Raw genomic sequence first — 19564 nt, forward strand, 5'->3', positions numbered from 1 at the left:
AAACCATTATTAAATGCTTGAATGCTTTTTTCAATGCTTGAAAAACATTTTTTAATAGTTTGTTTTCTCGTGCAGGATGTCCGAGTACAGAGTAGGGCTCGCCGATTAATTGAATTTTGATCGTGAATTCGATATATTAGCCAATATAATCTAGTTTTTGTATTTATTTTTCATGAAATGTTTTATAGAACAGCTGGACACATATCTGTTCATTATTTTAGATTGGGTTAGGGTTGGGTTTAGTTCTCAGTAAAAAGGGTTTTCCGGGAGAGACATGTTGAATAAATACATCATACATCATGATTTCAATATTGACCAAAATAATCGTGATTATGATTTTTTTTCCATAATCAGGCAGCCCTAGTTCAGAGTTCGGTTTCATTGTGTTCACTGTAAATGCATCCTCCCTGCTATTATAGGATGCCCAGTGTCCTGAAACCCATTTACAGGTCAAAGTACAGACTCTCCCAGGGCCTTGTTTTTACTCAACATGTTTGTTAATTTTGCAAGGGACCTCATCAAGTCCAATTACTTTATCAAATCGTGCAATGCTGACCTAGTAGGGAGAAAAAAAAAGGAATTGCAAGTGTATTTTTCCCTTGCCTCCAACAAACTGTACGGCCAAACACGAGATTGCTCCAACAGAGTCGCGCAATCTCCTTCTAACACGTTGGCCTCTTTCAGCCTAATAGCGTAGTGAGAGGAGAGAGAAAATAATCTACGAGAATAAACAAGTGAGCCATTCAATTGGCTGACACCGGAGCGCTAAGGTCTCCTGCGTGGTGGGTAATGATGTGTTCCCCCGGCTCCTAGCATCGGAGGGGGGCAGTGTGTCCCCCTCCTCCCCTGTCCTAATTACGGCCCTCGGCCATCGGAGGCAAGCATCTGGCCCCGAGTCGAGGCCCAGTGGGCTGCTTCCTCGTCTCTGGTCCGTATAGCAGGACCTCCAGGCCACCCACCGTTGGCCCACACAAGGAGGCCGCGGTTCATGCACTGACGGGGGGGGGGCAGCAGGGGGGGGGGGGGGGGGCGGGCATCTATGTTGGGCAATAACCCTGACCCCGAGAGACTGATGCATGAGAATGCAGGCTGGCTCCCACACACAGCCAGCTGTGATCGGCGGTCCCAGAGAAACCTCTGGCCCTAGGGTCGGGGAGCAGGGGGTTATACTGCTCCGATGTAGCAGTTTGGACATGCCTTCCCAGGGCAACACTTGCTGGGGGGTCAAAAGGTGACCTAGTGGAAAATTGTAATTTAACCGCTTGAAGGGAGAACAAGGTCCGAACAACCAATCCGGAAGCGTGCTTCACTAACTGCTGTAAAACAAGCAAATGTCTGGCACAGATGGAGTAGCGTGGGCAGAAGAGTCCCGTCTTGCCTGGTGAGAACCAGAGAAATAAAAGATATGGGAGGGAGGCATAGGGAGAAGAGGTAAGAAATGTCTCCGGACAACAAGAGGTTAAAGAAACGTCTCCCAGTAACAGGGTGCTGGGGAGACTCGCGTTGAGAGAGCGACGACGGTACGACTCCCATAAAAAATGTATTGAGCTAAAAAACAAATGGAACGAAAGAAAAGGGGGTGGAGATAAACAAGGAAGGACAAGAGGCGGTGATTCTCAGACGGGAGAACAGGAAGAGGAGCTTAGCTAAATGCTAACAGGCCCCTTGCCTGCAGGACGATAATTAGGTGTTAATTAAAGAGCGGAACTAGCTTGAAAGGTAGCATTTATGCGACACACACACACACAGACAGAGACAGAGACAGAGACAGAGAGAGAGAGAGAGATGATAAATTGCCAACCTTATTCTATAGCCAATAACATGATTGATGAAGTGTTTTGATTTCCCCCGGAAAAGGTATTTACATCTTAGAGCGTAATGGCAGCAATTGGGTTATAAGTGAAAGACAATTGAGAATAGTAGTCGACTACGTGTTTAGCACTGATGTTTCTACTTAGACTAATGGACCAATACTGCAACAGTCGAAGGAAATGTGAAATGCAAGCAATCATTTGTGCATCTTGAAGAAGAAGCATGATACAGAAGTGTGATACGTGTGCGCTATATTTCTCAGAAAACTTGCAATAGATAAGACCACAAGAAGGAAGACAACCTTGTATGAACCTGCTTTGATGATGTGGCAACATTTCGTAAACATCACTCATGCCAACATGCATGGCTGCAATGAATTCTAGATTGTATGGAAATGTTTTATTTGCATCTGTCGTGACACAAGATCAAAATACATTCTCAGGATTTAACTGTTTCGGTGAAGGTGATTTCAGATTTCAACATGTTGAAATCTGCCTTAAACAGCAGCCAAGGAAACGACCTGGTGCCAACAGTGCAGGGCACACAGAAGAAACTAGAGCTACAGACTCTCCCCGACGGCCCGGTGTGTCAGGGGGGCTGTTAGGTAGGAGGTCGTTGTGCTCTATCTAAATCTGTACCCTTCCTACCATACATCAAGTCCCCTTCGTCCCAGCTTCAGCTTAATTATTCCCAGAGCCAGGAAGGTGAAGAGGTGCAGCTACAGCCTGGCTCGTCTATGGGCTTTGAGCGTCAACTCCTGGGACAAGAACATTTCACTTCAAATGGGTCGGTCACCCTTAATGCGCCTATAACGCAGAGCGCTGACAACCTTTGTATTAAGCATTAAAGCGTCCGTGCATGGGTCACATTCAAGTGTGAGGGCAAACTAACCATGGGTCCGAAAAAGGTTTTGACTGATGAATATGATCATATTTAGCCAATGTGTCATTGTTAAATAATGTCAGTTTTAACTTGAATTTGTCTGCATTATTCGATTAAACCTATCCATGCTTCCCATTTTCTTCCTTATTTGAAATATCTTCTGATCATTATTCAGGCCAGAAACACCAGAGCAGAAGAAAGATCAAGAAAGAGTTCAAAGTCATCCTCTTTACCCAAGCCAGCTGCTACAGACCAGAAGAATACATGAAGTAAATTTCGGGTTTTCGGAGGGTGCTGGTATTTGCATTCAGTTTGCCGCGGTTTGCCAGTGTTTTTAATGAATCATTAAATAAATATGTAAACGTAGAAGGCCTGAATGTTAATGTTTATACATTAAATCAAGAACCAGTAGGCCTGACGCCATAAGATTTGCATGCAAATAGGAGACGAAAAATAACGAAGACAGACATGCCTTGTGAGATGCGTGTGAGCAATGTTAACTCGGCTGAGGAACACGACCGTACAAGCCGATTGTGCAACAGGGTCATAGCTTATCAATTCTATGAATACCGGAAATTCCACTTCTTTCTTCAAAGTGCTGGGTTTCTAATCTGCAAAATAAATCATGCTTCTTTGACACCTCAGATGATGTTCAAGTGAACCCCAATGGGAGGTTGGTGTGACTCAAAAGGACTAGACCAGATTTTACACTAGGCCATCTGGCCGTGGCCGTTTTCACACCTAACCGTGCTCAAATCTGCCAGTGTGAGTGTGGTACAGATGCTAATGAGCCGACACGCGCACACGCACGGCTACGCAACCTGAGCTGGATGACGTATAGTCCATGATGCGACGACCATGGACATAATAAAGGCGACGAGCCTTCTTTCCCATTAAACGGTAAAAATATCCAAATAAGCAACAGACTGCGAACTGTATTCTCTGTGTTGTTGCCCATTGTTGTTAAAACTCTGACCGGCGGAAGACTTTATTATGGTCGATGCAGCGGACGCTTGGTGATGACGTGTTACTTACGACGTGATGACGTATGTACAAGAGCCTACCGTGGCCAGGCCACAGTTGCGACGGCCAACGGCCATGGCCAGATGGCCTAGTGTGAGTGCAGGCCAGAGAACAATGGGGCCAGTTTAGCACGGTTAGGTGTGAAAACGGCCAACGGCCACGGCCAGATGGCCTAGTGTGAGTGCACCCTAGAGATGAATCTGCAGCATGAAGCATTTAGATCTCTGGCACTGCGGCTTTCGACAGGAAATAAGAAGATAAAGTAATGCAAAAAAAAATGTGGCACATTCGTCTAAAAATAGAAACAAGTCTGTTCCATGGTAGTATCAAAACAATAATAAGAAAATGTAACAGACCTTCAATAAGACATATTCATTTGCAGAGCTGGATATTCTTTCTACCAGACAGATTCCCGAAGGCAGAAGCAGCATTAGGTCATTTCAAGTCATCGCAGAGTGTTTAACTACTACAGATACGGCCCATAACAGCCAATAAGAGTCCTTTGTGAGCATAACCAGGCCAAGAGGTTGAGACAGATACAAAAGAACGATACAAAAGAGGCAGCAACAAAAAAAGACAACATTCTCATCAGAAAGAACACGGAATAGGAAGTCATTTTCGGCGCTATCATCCCGATCAAAGATAAAGTTACAGACAAGGAAAACAGTCTGGCGTACGGTACACAGAACATTGCCGCCTCTCTTCTTACTTAATGGACCCCCGGCTAGAGTTCCTCGTCGTTGCGGGTCTCAGGGGGCTATGGGGTGCTTACCGCCACGGATATATCAGACGTCGGTGTCTACGGTTACACCGAGCATGTCTGACCTCACACAGCACGAGTCCCGGTGTTGTGATCAGTGCTGCGATGAGACGTGGACCAGCTATGGAGAACATGCAGAGCACGTCGAGCATAGCAGAGGCCGTGCCTTTACACGTCACGGGGGCCTCGAATATATACATGTTCCCGGTGTGGAGTAGGACTGCTTCGTTCCCCGTGTTCGCAGTGTGTTAAAGGACCACACCGGTCTGGGTGATTACCCCGTCAAACCATCAATCACTGTCGTGCTGATCTGTGGTAGAGCATTTAGTGTGAGCGCACTGACACCTCCGACTTAAACAAGGGAAGTGTAGCACCTTTCAGGACAAAAAACTGGGAACCGCCATGTAAGAAACTTTACCAACATGCCGTGACAAATCTCTTTATGAAAATACGGAAGGGCAAATGCTGTGTCACTTACGTTGGTGCCGATGTAAACATGCAGGGTGGGTTCAGTAATAGGGATGCACCGATCCGATATTTGTAGCGGTATCGGTACCGATATTGAAGACATTTCTAGATCGGGTATCGGTGACAAATGGGCCGATCCATATTTAAAAAAAAAAGAAAATTATTATTATTTATTTTTTTTACGTTTATGTACATACTTGAATCCTATTCCTACTACCTTGCTGCTTTGATAATTGAATTTCCCACGAAAATGTTCTCACGGGATTAATAAAAGTGTATCTATCTATCTATTGGCTGATCTATTCAGTTTCTATGCTGTGCGCTGTGAGTGACGTCATAAACAAGCAACACGCCGTGCGGAGCCTACAGTGATTGCAAAATGGAGCGAGCAAAAGGATCTGCTATCTGGAGCTATTTCACTTTACCTAAGCCAGCAAGCTCCACGGCTACATGCAACATATGCAAAGTAAATGTCCCGAGGGGTGGTACTAAACCTTCTAGCTTTAATACCACAAACCTTATAAAGCACCTCCAAAAATTCAAGTCTCATGATCCCAGTCTTTTCCCCTCAATGAAACTTACAGTTTGTAGCCATAATTTCGCACTGTTTTTCTATATCGGTATCGGACCGGTATCGGCCGATACTAAACCTCAGATATCGGTATCGGTATCGGAGGTGAAAAAAGCGGATCGGTGCATCCCTATTCAGTAACCGTAAAAAATGAGACAAAAACAGAACTAAAAAGCAGAAACGGAAATGAGCAACGAAAAGGGGATAGAAATAGAAGCAGGAGTGGTAAAAGAAGAAAAAGAGGAATGAAGAGAAAGCAACCGAGAAGGTCGGCAACGAGAGATGAGGGGAGCGAGCCGGAGCTCGAGTGAGAGAGGCAGAAGAGCGAGAGCGATAGAGAAGGAGAAGCAGGAGCAGTTATTCATCTTTGATAGATGGAGGGGAACAGCATCACCTTTATTGTCATCCAAGCGGGGGCCCGGCTTCCAGGGGCTAAACACTTCCTCTGGGCTGCCGCTGGCAGGCTGCGGTGCATGCAGGCGCTCAGACACAATGTCATAACCAAAGCCTTCTCCACATTCCCCTCCATTGCCCACTGCCTGTCTCCCTTTTCCACATCGCAGTGACCTACATCCCACTCCGTCACGGGCGGACATGTTGGCTGGTGCAAAAACTACCACCACTAAACGTGTGTGTGTGTGTGTGTGTGTGTGTGTGTGTGTGTGTGTGTGTGTGTGTGTGTGTGTGTGTGTGTGTGTGTGTGTGTGTGTGTGTGTGTGTGTGTGTGTCTGTGTGTCTGTGTGTGTGCGCACTCACACATGTGAACGCGTGTACATGCACACGTGCGTGCGTTTGCGTGCATGTACGTGCTGTTGTGCACTCGATAGCGGGAAAGAAAGGTCCCGTGTACCTCTGCGGGGGCGAGTGGGCGAGATGTGGAGTGAGTCGACCACCAGCCGTCCCCGCGCCGCTGGCACCTAGCATGCGAAGCTGAGATCACACCACAGGCCAGACAGGCCTGCCATTCCAGCCAGCTAACCATCTGCCAATCAAACAGGACGGCAGCACGCTGATGGAGCCACGGCTGCCCGCCCGTACATGTTCGCCGTCCCGGTCCCAACAAGCGGATGTTCCACTTGATTGTAGCACGGGACAGACATTAAGGGGCGGTTAATGAAAGATGGCCTTCAGAGAGGGAGAGCAGAATGGAAGATAGGGCTTAGGAATTTTAAAACAAGTGTTTTAAAAATGAAACACTTGTATACTTGAATAGTTGGGGGGGGGTTGTACACCCAGCGCATGCTGCACTTGTAAAAGCTGGCTTTCAAAGGGTTCCCGAGCGTGCTTGTTTTCACAGTACATTGGAAATCTTTATCTTATTATAAAGTGTTCACAGTGTTGTTGTTCTGTTCCATTTGAGTCAGAGAGAGAGAGGGGGAGGGAGAGAGAGACAGGTTTTTTTGGAGGGGTTTGAGTCACAGAGCCAGCCGAAGAAAGCCAGCGTGAGAAAATGAGCGTGAGAGAGCGAGCCGGCGAGCGAGAGAGAGACGTTTGTCGTGCTCTCACTTTAGCCACCGGCGACAGCAAATCACCCAAACTCTGGGCAAAGACAGACAGACAGACAGACGGACGGACGTGCGGACAGACAGACAGACAGACAAAAAGACTTACATCTGGGCTCGACCATGGGCTAGTGGTGGGGCTGAAGACCACTACTACTCATGAACGGCAACCCTGAACGTGTCCACATAAGCTACTTGGAGGAGCTGGAAATGTCTAACGTCTGAAGGGGTCATCCCTATGTTCCCAAGGTCCTATGTTCCCCGGGTGCAAAAGGTTAGGGTCAGGTTTAGTGTTATGGTTAGGGTGAGGGTTATCCCTAAACCTAACCATAACCAATCGGAGGACAGCCATTCTAACCAATCATAGGCGAAAAAGGCGGTACTTGCCCCTACCATCCTACGAAAAAAATGTTCCCCGGTCACATACAAAGCAGGGAACATAGGTATGCTCCATGTCTGAATCAGATCTACCGGACATTAAAACAGACCTTACACTGCCAGCTCCGTAATGATATATCCCCAATAATAAAGTCTGTGTAATGTCTGATTCAGCCCATGTCTGAATATAGCAGGTCATTGTCCGGAGAATTCAGAGTGTGTAGCTGCCTTGTTCTTCTTCTGTTTGTTGTGAATCACTCTTTTTCTTTCATATTGGGATATTGAAAAAACTAACTCCGGCTGATGTGTTCTGTTCCTTCTCTTGCGCACTGTTGAACACAAACACACACACCCCAAGTCTAAAGCAAATTAATTTAGTCAAAACCTCAGTCCTGCAGGCAAATAAAAGGCAGGCAGGATAAGACCATTTGTGGTCTCACACACACACACACACAGCTGCTGGGGTTTGATTTCCGACCTTTCCCCCGGAACGCGAGGCAAGCTAAATCTCATCAATCTGCTGGTTCCAGGTTGGTGAACACACCCAAATCTCTCAGCCAGGTGCCAGGGAGAGGAAGTCTGTCTCACACACACACACACACACACACACACACACACACACACACACACACACACACACACACACACACACACACACACACACACACACACACACACACACACACACACACTCCTGTCGCCTTCCATCTGCTCGACACCACTCTCTGCCCTGATCCAGCGCCTTCATCAGCGACAGCCGTGCCCAGCACTGCGGGGCGCACATCGTGCACGGCACGGAGTAGGCAAGCGCACAACACGAGTGCACGTGCTCCCAGGGACTGTTCACACGCACCGCACTGCATCCCAGTAAATAGACAGACTGCCTGCCCTTTGGCCACAATACAGCAGCGTGTGCCTGGATAGACAGACTCAAGCTGATTTGAGACTAAATTTAGTGTGCACACACTTGGGCTGCTGGACTGTGGAAAAAAAAAAATCACAATCGCGATTATTTTGTTCATTATTGAAATCACGATTATTCAAACGATTGTTTTTGAGATTGAAAACATGATGCATTTATCAGCATGTTTCTCCCGAAAAACCCTTTGTAATTGAGAACTTTGAAACTTCGCCTTAAAGAAATACACTAAATGGTCAAAAAAAAAATGTTCAAGTCTGAAATGATGTAGAGATATGTATTCTGACGCACAGGCCACAGTCAGAGCACAGGTTGAGAAGAAGCGAGACTACAGCCTCCCCCACGCATCTACTCTGCCACTATCTGACACACAGATAGCAGACAGCCCACAGACCTTGAGGAGAGACAACAGCCCGCCCGACGCCATCAACACTGTGCCTTCCCCCATCGCTGATGCTGGCTTGGCGAGGAACGGCCACCCCCCTCCTCTGCATTCCCCCATTGACGATGACCTCCAGCCTCATCTCTCCCATAGCCACAACAACATCTCCAGCCCCAATGTCTCCTCCCTTTGCGATTTTCCAGCCGAATTTAAAGGTCCCATGACATGCTATTTTATGTATTCTTTAATAGAGGTATTAGTGGGCAACTAACACAGTATTCAAAGACGTTCCCGAAATTCAGCCGTGGTGCAGAGTTACAGCCACTCCGAGCCAGTCGCACATTGAGCTTCCCCCAAATGCGCTGTTTTGGTGTCTGTAGCTATAATGCAAATGAGGAGGAGCGAGGCGGGTCAAGGAGGAGGGTGGGGGTGTGGCCCTGAGCAGCTTGCAGCCACGGTACCATGCGCTCTGTTTACAGTGGATGTATCGCAATGGCGAGGCGCACACAGCCTTTAGCCGTGTTCTGTAAATATTCTAGAACACACAGGAGTCCTGGAGCTCTATATCTAAATATATCATATAGCCTACATAGATATCTATAACATATAATATATATTATCACGGCCAAAAGGTGTGTGAGCCGATATTATGAATCTCAAACGACCGCGTTGGGTTCTCTGACGTTCCTGGTTCTTCAACGTCCACATCAATGTGAAGTAGACTGAACCGCGACAAGGAGGAGAAAGGGATCGTTGCCGGGCAGCGCTTAGGCACCTCCGCCTCCGGCGGTGGTCCCTCAGCTGGGCTCAAGCGGGAGACATTCGCCGCCAACAATCCCTTTCTCCTCCATGTCGTGGTTCATGTTCTTGAGGGAGTCAAAGCCAACGTTCCTTCCCCCCAATTCATTCTCAACCTTGGCTGAGATAGTCTCGTTGTAGAAATACCAGAGACGAGAGTCCGACGTGTTATGCGCCATAACACCAAAAGCAGAACGGTTATCATAATAACAATGAGGTGTACAACACTTGCGTTACAGTCCTGGAGCTCTATATCTAAATAATATCATATAATACATAGATATCTATATCATATAATACATATTATCACGGCCAAAAGCTGTGTGCGCCTCCAGACGATATTATGAATCACAAACGACTTTGTCGGGTTCTGCGACGTCTCTGGTTCTTCCACTTTCACATCAACCTGAAGTCGACTGAAGCAGCCGACTGCGTGCTGCCTGCTGCCGGCTGCCCGCTGCCGGGCGATGGTGCCTCGCGGCAACCGGCGGCATGTCGCAGTTCATGTACTTCAGCGAGTCAAAGCCAAAGTTCCTTTCCCCCAATTCCTTCTCAACCATGGCTCAGATAACCCCCACAACAGTCTCGTTGTGGAAATACAAGACACGTCAAAGAACCGACAAGAAACACTTGCGTTACAGTGCGTGTATTCACACACACACACACATGTGGCGCTCGCACGGTCGAGTCTCATTGGCGGGCCAACGTCTCTGGGCGGGCCAGGCAGAGTAAGGGAAGGAGCATAATGACGTTTAGGATGTCATCATGCTTGATGACGTCCTAAACACAGACATTCCAAATCAGCGCACTTGAGCCTCCGTTTTTTCAAAGGCGAGCAGAACAGCTAGTGCTCGTTTTACACCAAACGCAAGTTTTAGCCACTGGGGGACCATAGGCAGGCTAGGGGAACTCATATTTATGTTAGAAAACCTCATAAAGGGAGATTTTCATGTCATGGGACCTTTGAGAAACTGGAATATGTTGGCATCAAACTTGCATCTGTGTCAATGATAGCATCGCCAGGTCATGGCCACAGGCTGATAACACCCAAGAGGATGGCGCCCCAGCCCCCCCCCTGTACTGATAGTAGTCCTGAGTATTACTGAGACAAAAAAGGGTCAGCCGTAGACACAGTATAAAGGAAGTTTCACATAATCTGCTGAACCCAAGGTTGACCACGTCAAAGCAGGGCAACTTTCGCATTCATGCTGTAACCACTAAGAGAGTAAACAAAGGGAAACTTAGATACACTGCTAACCTCACAAATCTCATATCTATTGCCTCCGAACCAAAAACAACCTTAAAGCCTATCAACAACACCATCAGGATGGCTCTACTTAATGTGAGGTCTCTTAATAACAAATCATTTTTAGTTAATGATTTTATTACCACTTCTAAACTGGATTTTATGTTTTTAACTTAAACATGAATGGAACAAATTAACAGTGCAACCGTTCTGATAGAGACAGCTCCTCCCAACTATAACTTTATTGATGCATGTAGATCTGGAAAAAGAGGTGGAGGGGTTGCTGCTATATTTAAAAATGTATTTCAGGGGAAACGGATGTTATTTGGTGATCGTCGGTCCATCGTTCAAATACCTTAGTGCTGTATTGAAATGCTCCCCCAGAGTTCTCCTATTAATTATTTAAAGGCCACCCACATATTCTGCAAATTTTTTCGATGACTTCACAGAATTATTGTCTAGCATCTCCACAGAATTTGACTGTCTAGTTATAACTGGTGACTTCAATTTTCATACTGATGATTTGAATGACAAGTGTGCAAAAAACCTTTTTACCATTTTGGACACATTTGAACTGTCTCAACATGTGAAAGAGGCTACTCATTGTAAGGGGAACACTCTAGACCTGGTTATCACAAAGGGCCTCAATGTTTCTGATCTCTCTGAGACAGATCCTTCCTTGTCTGACCTTTTTTGTTTACTTTAACATATATTTTATTCCCGACATACAGACAAAATCAAACACTGTCAAAAATCAATGAAGATTCGAATGTACTTTTTATAAAGGCCATCTCATTGCTACCACCTCTAAACCCATGCTCTGCTGATGATCTTGTAGAAAACTTTAATTTGAAAATTTTGAAAGTCATAGATGTCATTGCACCTTATAAGGTTAAAACGATTTCTGGAAAGCAAAAGGCACCCTGGAGAAAAGCTGCTTCTGTAACAGCACAGAAAAAAGAATGCAGGAAGGTTGAACGCATCTGGTGTAAAACAAAACTTCATATTCACCATGATATCTATAAAGAGAGCCTCCATGCCTACAATTTAGACGTAAAAAATGCTAGAGAAACATTTTTCTCCAATATCATTAAAACCAACACTAAAAATGCAAAAAAACCTATTTGCAACTGTTGACAGACTGACCAACCCCCCAACACAAATTCCACCTGATCTCCATTCCACGCTGAAATGCAATGAGTTTGCAGCTTTTTATACTGATAAAATTGAAGGTATCAGACGCTCCATCAATATCTCCACTTCAAACAAAAATGTTGGACTACCACCCTGTTCAGGCAAAAGTAACGTGGCAAGGATGCCATGCTTTAATGTTATAGACTCTCAAAATCTTGTGGAAACTGTGACACAACTAAAGCCATCCACCTGTTGCCTTGATACTATACCTACCAACCTCTTTAAGAATGTTTTCGACTGCCTAGCAGTAGACATATTGCAGATAGTTAACAACTCTCTCCAGTCAGGCAATTTCCCAAAAGCTTTGAAAACTGCAGTTATTAAACCCCTTTTAAAAAAGCGGAGCCTAGATGCCTCTATTATTAACAACTACAGACCAATATCAAATCTACCCTTCATGAGTAAAATCATTGAGAAAGTTGTCCTCCAGCAACTTAATCACATTGCATTCGACACTGTAGACCATACATTACTTCTGGACAGGTTAGAAAACTAAGTGGGGCTTTTAGGCACCGTCTTAGATTGGTTCAGGTCCTACCTACAAAATAGGAAGTACTTTGTTTCCATTGGCGACTTTATATCAGAATCAACCAACGTGACATGTGGAGTCCTACAAGGTTCGACCTTAGGACCCAATCAGGATTTCGACCCTTGCACAGCACTGAGACCGCCCTTATTAAAGTTATAAACGACATCCGTCTTAACACAGACTCTGGCAAAACCTCAATACTAATGCTACTTGACCTCAGTGCTGCATTCGACACTGTAGACCATACATTACTTCTGGACAGGTTAGAAAACTAAGTGGGGCTTTTAGGCACCGTCTTAGATTGGTTCAGGTCCTACCTACAAAATAGGAACTACTTTGTTTCCATTGGCGACTTTATATCAGAATCAACCAACGTGACATGTGGAGTCCTACAAGGTTCGACCTTAGGACCCTCTTTATTCAACATCTACATGCTCCCACTAGGGAAAATCATGCAAAATAACAATATTGACCATCATTGCTATGCTGATGACACGCAAATCTATGTATCGCTATCACCAAATGACTATCGGCCCATAGATCTGCTGTGCCACTGCATTGAGCAAGTGAAAGAATGGATGTGCCGAAATTTCCTTCAACTAAATGAGGACAAAACAGAGATAATTGTATTTGGTTCCAAAACGGAAAGGCTTAAAGTAACCCAACACCTTCACTCTCTGTCCCTGAAAACCTCAATCAAAGCCAGAATTCTAGGGGTTATCATGGATTCAGATTTACATTTCGACAGTCACATCAAATCAGTTACAAAATCAGCATATTATCACCTTAGAAATGTAGCAAGACTTAGAGGGCTCATGTCCACCGAAGACTTACAAAAACTTGTACATGCCTTTATCACTAGTAAACTTGATTACTTACAGGTCTCCCAAAACAAACTCTGAGGAAGCTTCAGCTTGTTCTGAATGCTGCTGCTAGAGTTCTAACAAAGACCAAAAAATTAGATCTTATTACAATTCTGAAATCGTTACATTGGCTTCCTGTAGGTCAGAGAATTGATTTTAAAATCATGTTGCTAACCTATAAATCCCTACATAGTTTAGGCCCAAAATATTTAAGTGATATGCTTCCACAACATCAGCCATCTAGACCAGCGGTCCCCAACCCCCGGTCCGCGGACCGGTACTGGTCCGTGGGTCATTTGGTACCGGTCCGCAGAGAAAGATTATTATTATTATTTTTTTTTTTTTATTCATGCCAAATGCATGCACACTTAATAAACTCAATTTACTTCGCAATACTGTCACTCTTTTACATGCCATAAGTCTTTTACATGCCATAAGTCTTTTACATGCCATAAGTCCCCCCCCCCCCCGGTACGTGAAACTTTTCGGAGAATCATACCGGTCCTTGATGCTGAAAAGCTTGGGGACCCCTGTTCCAGACCACTAAGATCCTCTGAGACCAATCTGTTAATTATCCCCAGAGTAAACACAAAACATGGGAAAGCAGGATTTAGTTACTATGCAACAAATAGCTGGAATAAACTCCCAGAGGATTTAAGACTTGCCCCAACTCTGAGCCCCTTTAAAACAAGACTGAAGACTTTTATGTTTGCTGTAGCTTTCTGCTAAATCTTAAATACATTGCACTTTCTAAAAAGCATTTTTAACTTTGCCTTTATTTTCTATTTAATACTAAAATGCCTTTTTAACTTTCTATTTTACCCATTTCTTTGCATACGTTTTCCTTTACTTATCTATTATTTTATTTTATTATATGACAATGTTTATATGTGAAGCACTTTGAGTCTGCCTTGTGTATGAAAAGTGCATAAATAAAGTGTATAAATAAAGTTGCCTTGCCTTGCCTATTCAGCTGCACTTTCTATAAAACATTTAATAAAAAAATTATAATAATAACGAAAGCTCGATTGTATTAGATTTTTGGATGGTTTTACGCTAAAATCGAACTCGATCAAATTTCGATCAATCGCCCAGCCCTAACCACACACACACACAAACCCACTCATAGCTCCATGTGCGCACACATATACACACAAACACCTGGGACTGAAGCTGATTTGAGGCTACATTTTGTGTACACACACATACACACACACACACTCTTAGATCCATCCATGCACACACACACGCGTGCACACATGCACACAACTGGGCAATACATTAAGAGTACCAATTGAGCCTTTCGGTGCCACCATCAGAGCAGCATGTGAAGGGTGCGTGTGCCCTGTAATTATGAGAGCAGCGGACATGTTTTCCAGAACAGACCAGACGTCTATGGAAGAGAGAGAGAGACCCGAAGAGAGAGAGAGGAGTTAAATATAGGACGTGTAATTAGGGAAATGTCGTTTGCATACTTCGCTCATCATACAAAGCGATCCAACCAAATCTCTAGGAAGGAAGATTGTTTGTTTGCATACTGTTGCATAATGTTTTCCTACTCGTGCATACAAAGCGAAACAACCAATCCCCAGAAATGAAGATTAGAGGCAAGCAGGAAACATCCATTTATCTGTCAATCAACACTACTTCCATGGTTTCCTGGGAGAATGCACACACACACACACAAACACACACACACTAATTACTAGATTTAGGAAGGAAGGAACCACCAGATCATCGTCAGCGGCTGACACGCCACTGGTATTCACCATCTTGCTTATCTTTCAGAAGCACGGCTGACAATAACTGTGGATTATGATATGCCCAAGACGTAGTGTAAATCTACATCAAGTCTTCCACTGCAGAGGGAGGGGGCTGGGGTATTGGTTATTAGCCCCCCAACGCAGCACACACACACACACACACACACACACACACACACACACACACACACACACACACACACACACACACACACACACACACACACACACACACACACACACACGAGACTTGAAATGTAATCAAAAGTGTAATGCGAAACATACATTGCCCGGGCTCCTACTTTAATAGCAGTGTGTCTACGGAGACAGCCAACTACTGTCGTTTGGAGAGCAAGGGTAGGAGGCAGGAGAGCGAGGGAGCGAGACAGGGAGAGAGAGAGGGGAAAGTTAGAAAGCTCTTAGCAGCCGGCTACTGTTGAATCACTCCGACCTTCCGAGCAGACACTCCTCTGTAAATCACATGGGGGTAGTGGTCCTTAATGACAGTATGCACCCCCACCACCACCCCGTCGAACTCAGGCCGCTGACGGCAAGGTCCTATGGAGGGAAACGCATTACTGCACCTTCCCCTCATGGTTCCATAAATACAGCAGGCCCTGTCCCCCCAACCCCTACCCCTGTCCCGGGCCCATGAGCCACCAGCTGAGAGAAAGTGGCCCCCGAAGTCTGCGACGAAGGACTCAGGCGGTGGCCACTGTGTGCGTCTCCTTGACGATGGTGTGACAAGGACGGTGGAGATGATGAAAGGGTGATGCCGTCCGCAAGAGAGGGAGGGGTGGGGGGGTTCTTCAAAAGGAATGATTTACACGTTGAACTGTTCCTCCAGGCCCCCCCACCCCACCCCGAGAGAGGGGTCCCTTTTATTTGTTCCTGTTCCCTTCCCTTTCATTTCCTGAGTAGATTTTAGCACGTGTTAATAGCTGTTAATTGCCGCCAGTTAAAACCCCAATCAAATTGCTTGTGTGATGAGGGGCTTATAAACGCCCGGATTGATCTGTTTACCAAAGTGTGGAACACAAGTGAAATTTGTCCAACCCTCAGTCTTAAGGGAGATGAAAAACATGCAGACCACAGAGCCAGGATCAACCCATTTGTGGTCATCTACTCGAACACAAACACACACACGCACATTCACCTAAAGATATATAAAGACGAATAGATACACAGTGTTTTTTGGAAGGAAAACAATCTCACCCTGGTTAAAGTTAACCGTGGGAGTGTCCTACGGTCGACCGGACGCTGTCCTGGCACTCAACCCCCTGATCTTATCTGTGTGAACGCCGCTGATACCTCAACCCGATCCCAGATTAGACCCCCGACCAGAGACACGCAGTGCACCTGGGAAAACAAACACCTCACCGAGCAACAGACCAAAGAAAATAAACCTTCGATGATCAAGGGGCACAGCCCACTAAATCAACCCAGCAGCCGCATCCCTCACTCGGCCGTGCACGAGGTGATCACACCCCCCCCCCCCCCCCATCACCACCACCACCACCACCTCCACCAGACCCGGCTGAAACATGGCCATGTGTTTCTCATGGAGGCGCTCGGACCCATGTCGCGCCGCCGGCCCCTGGGCGCCGGAGCCGGGGCCACAGCTGGCTGGCCTCTGAGCCCAGCACCTTTTGTCCCTCTCCCTCACCGCGCGTTGAATGAGCGAGGCCAGCCGGTTCGTCTGGTCACCCTGGCTCCGCATTACGGCGCGAGTCCGATAAATAGGGAACGGCCAACGCGTGTGTGTGCGAAAAGGCGCAGCTGCCCGGAAACGTGATCATTACATGTGCAGAGATAATGATTTTCCAGGTTCCGACAAAGTGCAGGAATGAAAGGAATACGTGGAGACGTGCAAGGCATAGACGACGGGCGGACACGACGAACCAAAGACCGGCCCCTCCCGTGCATACAGAGAGCCACTCTCCTCTCCAACACCACACCTGTAAGCGCTTAACCAGGAAGTTGGCTGCCACCTCTTAGCCAATAAAACGCCCAGCTTTAGAGACGTGGCGGGGCCAGCCTAAGTGTGATGGTAATTAGCTATTTGGGGCGATGTAAAGGGTCATTAAAGCAATAATGCAGATGCTTGGTGAGAACCACATAACCCTCTTGTGGCTAAGGATCTCTAAGCGTTGGGTGAGGTGTGATTGAGAGTGTGTGTGTGTGTGTGTACGGTGTGTGTGTGTGTGTACGGTGTGTGTGTGTGTGTGTGTGTGTGTGTGTGTGTGTGTGTGTGTGTGTGTGTGTGTGTTTGTTTGACTTAAATGTTCCTGTTACTATTGCACAGGTCCATTACTATAGCTTCACTTTGTGTATAAAGTGTATACAGCAAAACATAGTATGAGTTTACTACTACAACTCCTAGTATATCATTACAATACTGTGGTTCAAAATCACAGCTCAAGACACTATTGTTTTCTAAATTTGCAAGTCAAAATAATCTTCTCTCATTCAAAAACGGATAATATTTTTTTTTGTTGTTATGACCTCGACCTCTGCAAGCTGGAATTCAAGGCTGGTGATAGTTTTTTCGAGTAAATGATAGGCTACCACAAAGAAGTGTGATTGTAGAAGTGTACTCAATTTGAAACCATCCACCCTGCCTAGATCACCACTTTGAGAAATTCTGAACGAAGATCACCCTTTGCTCCAGCATTGATCAATCTCAGAAACCGTTTGATCTATGTGGATTATCTCAAAATTTGCCTTATAATAAAGAGCCATCACGCACCCCTAGTGGCACCTCCTAAAAACCACTCAGTTCTTTCCACCTGGTTTTAAAGTAGGCAGTGGGGGTTCGTGTCTGAGAACTTGCTCTGAACAACTGAATGGAATAGGGGGAAAATACGCACTCTGCCTGGCATGCATACAGCTACAGTCGAAAGGAAGACCCGTCTTTGTGTTAAGACAATAACGATCACTTTAAATGCATATTTTGTACCCTAGGCTTTATAAAGCGTATCTATTGCATGGCATTTTTGATAATGCGAAATCGATTTATGTTGCATTGCATTTTTGAGAACGAGAGGCTTTACCCCTAATATACCTATAAACCGTGGCTTAATGTTGATACAGTAGAAGACTGCGAAATTTGCGACCGAATTGGGCAAGCAATTTGGAAGATAATTGGCACACTCCGTTACGGAGATGAACGCAATAAATAAATAAATAAATAAATCCCGTTACAGTAAATACATTTGAATCAGCAAACAATCAGTCATTGTGCATATTATTCTAAACGTTATCGTTCAAAAGGCCAACGCTGCCTGTGTCCTGTCTTCGGCACGGGGGCTCGGTCGGTCGTCACAAAGCGCTCTGAAGCGAGATGCAGCGTCTGGCAGGAAAATCCTGCAGAAAGAGAACAAAGCCTTACCCCAACGATATGTCCGTCTTCATTGCATGGCGTTTAGCACTCAATTCTCGTTCAGTTCGCCTTGTTGCACAGCGATTGTGCACGCCACAAACGCTTTCGTTTGGCAATTCTGTGCAAGAGAGCCACCGTTACAGTGTACAGCGCCCCGGCCGTGCTGTATCACATTGTGGCTAGCATTTCCTACGAACTGGGAGAAATGGGCGGAGCAAGGGTCGTTTTTTTGGTTGCCAATCGAGCTGACTTCTCATCGCTGGTTGACAGTACAGTATTTGAAACCCTATATCATCATTATGAATCCGTCGAAAATATAACATATATATACAGTCTATGCATAATCTAAATCATAACTCTAAATAATTAAACTCATAACTTAATAGTGTTTCAGTTTTGAAGGAAGAATAAGAAAAAATGTAAACAATGTGTGTGTGTGTGTGTGTGTGTGTGTGTGTGTGTGTGTGTGTGTGTGTGTGTGTGTGTGTGTGTGTGTGTGTGTGTGTGTGTGTGTGTGTGTGTGTGTGTGTGTGTGTGTGTGTGAGAGAGAGAAATTAACTGGTAAAACCAACATATTAGAGGACACACACACACACTCGTGGTTCAGTTCGGGCAAGTCAAGAGTATGTGATGATGTCGTGACGATTCACGCTCACTCGCAGCATTCCTGTGTGGGGGAATGGGGTGGTGGAGGTGACGGGGATGGGGGGGGTGGTGTGCGTTGGATCCTCAGCCTTTAGTGACCGTCACCACGTTATGACTCATGTACTATTAAAGCTCCCAGGGTGTTCCGCATAGCTCCCCCTCCTCGTCAGCGCCCCCTCAACCCCTCCCCCCCTACCGTCCCCGGGGGGCCATTTTGGGGGAGGGGGGGGGGTGTCTTTTGACGGACACCTCCATATGCAGGTGCGAGTCCCTTCACGTGCCCCGCTGCATAGAGCTGCCGGCGGTCCGACACCAGCTCCTCATACGGCCGCTGGCTGGCCTTTGTTCAAGGTTTGGATTACGGTGGGATTCTAAACGTTACCTGTGTGCCTTGAGGGTGAGGGTGAGTGTGTGTGTGTGTGTGTGTGTGTGTGTGTGTGTGTGTGT

At 45.9% G+C, this 19564-nt stretch overlaps 1 protein-coding gene across 2 annotated transcripts in view; it reads right to left on the reverse strand.

The window, feature by feature from the left end:
• LOC115533195 (beta-galactoside alpha-2,6-sialyltransferase 2) overlaps positions 1-18663 on the reverse strand; it is a 39966-nt gene extending 21303 nt beyond the window's left edge. For both annotated transcript variants that reach the window (XM_030343546.1, XM_030343545.1), the window contains exon 1: positions 18482-18663. The gene's annotated coding sequence lies outside the window, so the exon portion shown is untranslated. The remainder of the gene's footprint in view (positions 1-18481) is intronic.
• Positions 18664-19564: the final 901 nt, after the last annotated feature.

Source organism: Gadus morhua, chromosome 20 (genome assembly GCF_902167405.1).
Source record: "Gadus morhua chromosome 20, gadMor3.0, whole genome shotgun sequence".
In the NCBI taxonomy this organism is placed as follows: domain Eukaryota; kingdom Metazoa; phylum Chordata; class Actinopteri; order Gadiformes; family Gadidae; genus Gadus; species Gadus morhua.